The sequence below is a fragment of the Hylaeus volcanicus genome, chromosome 1 (assembly GCF_026283585.1).
Source record: "Hylaeus volcanicus isolate JK05 chromosome 1, UHH_iyHylVolc1.0_haploid, whole genome shotgun sequence".
Lineage (NCBI taxonomy): Eukaryota > Metazoa > Arthropoda > Insecta > Hymenoptera > Colletidae > Hylaeus > Hylaeus volcanicus.
Genome location: NC_071976.1, coordinates 9626975 through 9632974, shown reverse-complemented (window position 1 = coordinate 9632974; position 6000 = coordinate 9626975). Strand labels below are relative to the sequence as shown.

Here is a 6000-nt window from a genome sequence, read left to right as displayed (position 1 = left end):
GAAGGGATTGGTATGGGGGTCAGGGAGAAATATGCTCCCGCGCTGGCGAGGATTGAGACGCGTTTAGCGGGTGAAAGAAAGCCATGGTGGACGGGGGAAGCGAGAAAACGAAAGGGTAGAAAAAGAAGGGCAAGAAAGGGAGGACAGACCGAAACGGAGAAAGCAGAACCGTGGAAAAAGGAGACGAATGACGAGGGGGCGAAGGAGAGAGAAGGAGGGGGCTCCAGGGGGATGAAAGTTGGTGTGTAGCGGCTGCGTGGGGGGTGAGGCCGAGCGAAAAGGTGGCCGTGGGACAGAGAAAGGGTGAACGTGTCGGAGACGGCGCGTGGCAGCGAGGGAGAGAGAAGGAAGGAACGGGGTTGGCTCGTCGGGCTCAGTTACGCCGCGCCCCTTGCGAAGAGCGCTGCGCCTCACGAGTGAGATTACGGTGTCTTCGCGGCTCGAAAACACTTTTTGCCACCACGTTTCCGGCGCGTTAGCGAAAACGTCCGTTGTGCTGTGCGCGTACTTCTTGTGCGGATCCGTTCGTTAGCGAAACGGGGAACAAAAAGTTCCGCACTTCCGCGATTGGGTAGCCCCGGCCGCGAGTTGCGAAAGTTTCGTCAGTTAAAAACGAGACTGGGGCGACAGGATGGAGGTCGAGTGAGAAGCTGAAGTGTAGTGAGTTGTGACCGTGACGGATCTGACAATTTGTTGGGGTGAAACTGCGATGCCACCATGCGCGGAGTGCGTTGACGTCGTAAGCTTTGGAAAATGTGGACTACTCCGCTGAAGATTTCTGTTTGGTGATCGATATAAAGCTTCTTCGAGGTGTTTCGTCCCCACGGTGAAGGGGTTGACGTACTGATAAACAAAACGTGGTCCTGTCAGAGGTTGAATAGTTGCGTTATGTTGAGTAATGGGACTCGTGTGGTTCGGTTGTCAGTGAAACAGAGGAAATGCTTTGAGTAGTTCACGCGAAGGATAATTGGTGTTGGTGAAGGTTTCGCTTCTGGGTTCATCTGAGAAGGTCCGAACGGGGTGATCCAGAGGAGTCGTGACAGAAGACTGGAGAAAAGTAGTTCGCGATGGGCGGAGTGAGAGCTTGGTCCTCCGTTTTCGCACCTTGAAGACATCCGACAAAGGTAAAGCTTGCATATTTCGTGACGACGAGCACCGTTTGTCATTCGATCCACATTCGCGCGGGTTTTATCAACTTCACGGTATATGAACCTTAGGGGAGATTTTTTTTGGGGGGGGGGGGGGACTTTTTATGAGGGAGAGTTCTCAAAACTTTGTTGGCAAACATGGCAGCAATTGCTCAAATCCTAATTGTGGGAGGGTGATTATTGTAATATTCAAAAAGAAAAGCATCAGCTCTGAAATTTGGAAAATATTTCAGGAAAAACATGAATATTTCGTGGTTTTTTAATATTAAATAAAATGGTGGCGATATAACGCTCAAGAATTTTAATGCAGGTCTATTAAAAAATATTCCACATTTTTAAATGTAAATTGATAATCACGACAATGTAATGCTCTAGAATTTTAATGCAGGTCTGTTGATAAATATTTCTTGTTTTTAGCTATAAATTAAAATTCGTGACAATATATTTCTCAAGAATTCTAATGCAGATTAATAAATATATCGTTGTTTTAAATATAAATTAAAAATCATGACGATGCAATTTCACATGTACGTTTAGTAACTGTTTTGATTTTATTTCTGACTATAGATTGAAGCGAAGCCGTTTTCGACCCTTTGATTATGCGAAGCTCGAAAGCGTTCGTTAAACATAACTTTAAAATTTAAATCAAGGCTTACAAGAGACGAAGTTCCGGCTTATTTACATTTCCAATTATCGTAAAGCCGATTCGCTATCCGTGGACCCATGAAATTGTTATTTGTTCCAATTGTAACCCTTGAGAAATCCTGGCCAGGCTTTAACAGCGCATATCTGATAAGGAAAGTACGTGTTCCCGCGAGTAAATCTTAAGGAGGCTATGTTCGGTCGTTTAACGTACTTCTCGTACATGCTTCTTCTTTACCAAATTTAATGTCAACACATGGATGTATTATTTGAACCTTTACGTACTCAAAACATTAATTGCTCTATTTCTGGGAAGTTAGTTAGCTGTGAATTGTACATTAGCTAGATAAATAATCGAGTGATAGATCTAGTTGAACTCTGTATTTGTACAAGTTAATTAGCATACGTCCAGTTATCATAGTAAATACATAGGCGCCTCCCCATTACACCGTGGTAGGTAAACAATTAATATTGCGGTTAATATACTGTGTATTCGATTCCCAATTGTTATTCGCAGATGTTGCGATATAGTGTAGGATCATAAGACTAATTTGCAGATGTATCAGTTGCTAATAAAAGTACAATTTTCAAATTTAATTATAGACTTCATTAAATTGAAATGTAAAATTCAACATTTCGATCACTTCGATTTTCTAATTGACAATAACTAGACAGCGGATATTTATCCACTCACGTGTGAATACACAGACATATACAAGGATGTGAGCAACTTCATGAAACATAAAATATAAACTACACGTTGCAACATTCGAAAAACAAAATATCCCTTAATTTAAATTTCTGTTCGTTACCTATTTCAGAGTTCATGCCACTTATACTTCTACTACTCAAATTAATATGTGAAACATACGAGTCTCGCACGTTTTTATAAGTCAAAGGGTTAATAGACATAGAAGGCAGGAATATTTATGAGACCGTATGCAACTCCACTTTGATCTAGTCACTCGACATCAACAGTACCGAACCCTCTCCACCTCGATACCGGTATCAAACTTGTTACACAGTCCTCGGATACAATTCAGATTCCGAATCGAATGTCAATAGCGAGTCCATCGATAGATCATTTCGAAGGTTTCAATTCGGCGGGGACCTGCACCTTGTAGCGGATTCGCTCGAGTAACAAAGCACTCGTCTCATTCGATTCCCCGAGGTACAGGGTTCCCTGACCTATCGGAAGCTTCCACGCTCGGCGGCCGGATATGAGAGAAATCGGGAAGGAAATACGAGGAAGGCTTTAACTGGCCAGGCGGAAACGTTAAGAGAGCCCGGTTTCTCGCGAAGGACGACGAACTCGCCTCGATTTCGGGGCGAACGTCAAACTTTTAAAAGTCGTGCTTAACTCAAGTTTCCAAGTGAACTCCGGGAGAGAATCGGCGCGTGTTACGTCGTCGATCGTGGATGTGTTAGCAAGATTCCCGCGCGGACTTGTGTGTGTGTGTGTGTGTGGGTGGATGTTCCCAGGGACTGTTGAATCGTCTGGGTCAAACCGCCGATGAGGGAACTTGAACCAGTCCGTCGACTTTGTCCCCGATTGTCGATTTCCGAGCATTTAGCGTCACTCTTGTCGCCTGTCACGGCCAGGACGTTCGAGGAAAAGTGGCGGGCGAAAGTGGCCGGAACGATATGGCCCGAGAAGTTCTCGAACGGCGCGGCAAGACGCGACGATTGTTTAGAAACTAAAATTGTTTTGTCGCGCCAGGTACTGTCTGTGGGCGGACGCTTCGAGTTGTTTTCGCGGGACTCGAGACGACCGACGTAGGGATTTTTTTTTATTCGAAACTTGGTTGACCACCTCCAGTGAAATCGGAGCGTTGGAGTTATTTGCTTAGGAGCAAAGTTGGCGATTGGAAGACCTGGGGGGTGATTGTTGAGGGCTTTCCGAGAGGGTAGGATTTTCTTCTTTGATATCGAAGGGTTGCTTTTAGCGGAGGAGATTTTATCATAAATATTGGGTGTGTTTGTTGAGGATTTTCCAAGAGAGTAGAATTTTTGTTTTTAATAACGAAAAACGCCTGCGGAGGTGATAGTATTATGAATATACGTATATAAAAACATTGTTTAAATTGTAAAGGGTTTTTCATAATGAAATACTAGTCTCAATAATATTATAGCATTATCGTTATTATTAACGAGAGAATCCTTTAATACAAGTATGTAATAAAAAATATACAGTAAAATGGCAGGTAGTAACGGAAATATTAAATGTAATAGAATATGCACAAAAAATAGTAAGAATTTCTATGCGTAATATGAAACCAAAAATGTAGAATAAAAGTTTGTGGAACGAGAATTTTTTAGAAATTCGCCGACCACACTTGGATGCTCTATTTTCGAGAAAATCTCTTCTCAAAATTCATCTGGTATTCAATTACTCATTAACTTCTCCGAACATTATCCATTATTTCTCTTTGTTCGTCATCATTGATAGCGATGATCATTTAATATTCCATTCGCATAACTACTTTTTGATTAATTGAAACCTGTTAAAACATGTATCATATCACAGTCACTGTTTGCGAACATAACATATGTAGAAATGACTAGGATTGGTCGACGCATTACTCAATTCGTACTAAATCGAATGTGTACGATATAAACCACCAAAGGACAAACAAATTTACTTGATCAATATTTAGTTTACATTTCAAACATTCAATACAGAAAATTTCATAGTTCTAGAGTCCACTTTCAAGTAAACATACAACTATATTTATTATAAAAGATAAAAGGTACAGACCTAATATTCAGTAAAAAAGTTCACGACTGTATACATCGCTCCAGTACAAATTTCCATCGCGTCTGAGAAAGGGCTCGATTCCTCTCTCATTTTTCATCGTAGGTTTGAGGTTTGTAAATTGCCGAAAAGACCCACTGTCTCCTCATCGCATCCACGCTTTCAAACATAGTGCACTCGTAAAAAGTACAAGCTGGGAAGACGTCGAGCACACCACGAGCGATTCAGGGTGGCGTGGAAACGCGGACACGGCGGATGTAAAACGTTCGTCGAAAGAATCTCGGACAGACGGGAACGACCAGCGACAAAGTTCGAGCAACTCAATCACCGGCGGTGCTTTTACTCCAATTTTCGACATTGACGAATTCCTGTCTGCGGTGACGTATGCGTGCACCGTCCATAAGGGCGATAGCTGCGGGCGCGCTCGCGCGCCAACTCCTGTCCCCACCCACGCGATGGAAACACGACGAGAACGATTAATCATCCAATCCTTTGACAAAGGCCGGAAAGCTTGGCGGATTTTCACAACGAAAGTGTTTCCTTCTGCCAGCTGTCGGGCGAAAAACGTCGCCCGGAGTGGGAATCAAAGAAAGCAAAAACGCGGAGGCCTTAATACGTTTATAATCTAGCTCGTTTACTGCGACCCGCTTCTCCAGGCTGCCTTCGCGATTCCGACCGAATTATTCACGCCGTTCCTTTCCCCTGATGCCGAAATAACGACGGTATTTCGGAAATTCGCCGACCATTCTTAAGGGATTCCTGTTAGACGATGACGCGGGCTCGAGTAGCGCTGAGAAATTCTGTCTTGAAAATTCTTAAGATTTTTTTTAACTATGGAGAGTGTTTACACTTTGCAAACGGCAGTGGAATTTTGCATTCTGTGCCTTTAAAAGCAGTTGCGTGTGTTTTGTCATTTTTAGATATTTTTAAGTTGGGTTTATACCCATGGAATTAATTGATGAGAAACTATCAGGTATTAATTATCGAAAGTAATTGGTTAGGGGATAGTGACATTTTTTCCAATGAAAAATAATAATATAAGATAAAAACAAAATCCTAAGTTTCCCTCTGAAAAACACTTTATATATCAGGACGCCCTGCTGAATAAATAATTAACACATTGACTGGCAGACTAATAATCATGAAAATTCCTACGTGGAATTTTGTTTTCTTATCATTAGAATCTTTAAAATTTAACAATAGTATCCAAATTAATTTCCTTCGACCTCTCGCTTTCAGAATTAATTTATTTATTTCTCAGTGAAAATTCTTGTCACCCATGTGTGGGTATACTGAATGGAGACTTCCCACTCGGTAATTAATTTACAATAATTGACGTTGATATACAGGATATCTCCGTCCATTACTGTAGTCAGGTTTGTCACTAATTCGTTTATGAAATTGAATTTTCACGTAACACGAACGGCAGTATCGTAAAAACAAGACAATTCGCTG

General features: G+C 42.0%; 1 protein-coding gene across 4 annotated transcripts in view; it reads left to right on the top strand.

Moving 5' to 3' along the window:
• The first annotated feature begins 401 nt into the window (after positions 1-401).
• Positions 402-6000, top strand: part of LOC128878236 (zwei Ig domain protein zig-8-like) — a 296557-nt gene continuing 290958 nt past the window's right edge. For all 4 annotated transcript variants that reach the window (XR_008457383.1, XM_054126519.1, XM_054126314.1 and 1 more), the window contains exon 1: positions 402-1124. The gene's annotated coding sequence lies outside the window, so the exon portion shown is untranslated. The remainder of the gene's footprint in view (positions 1125-6000) is intronic.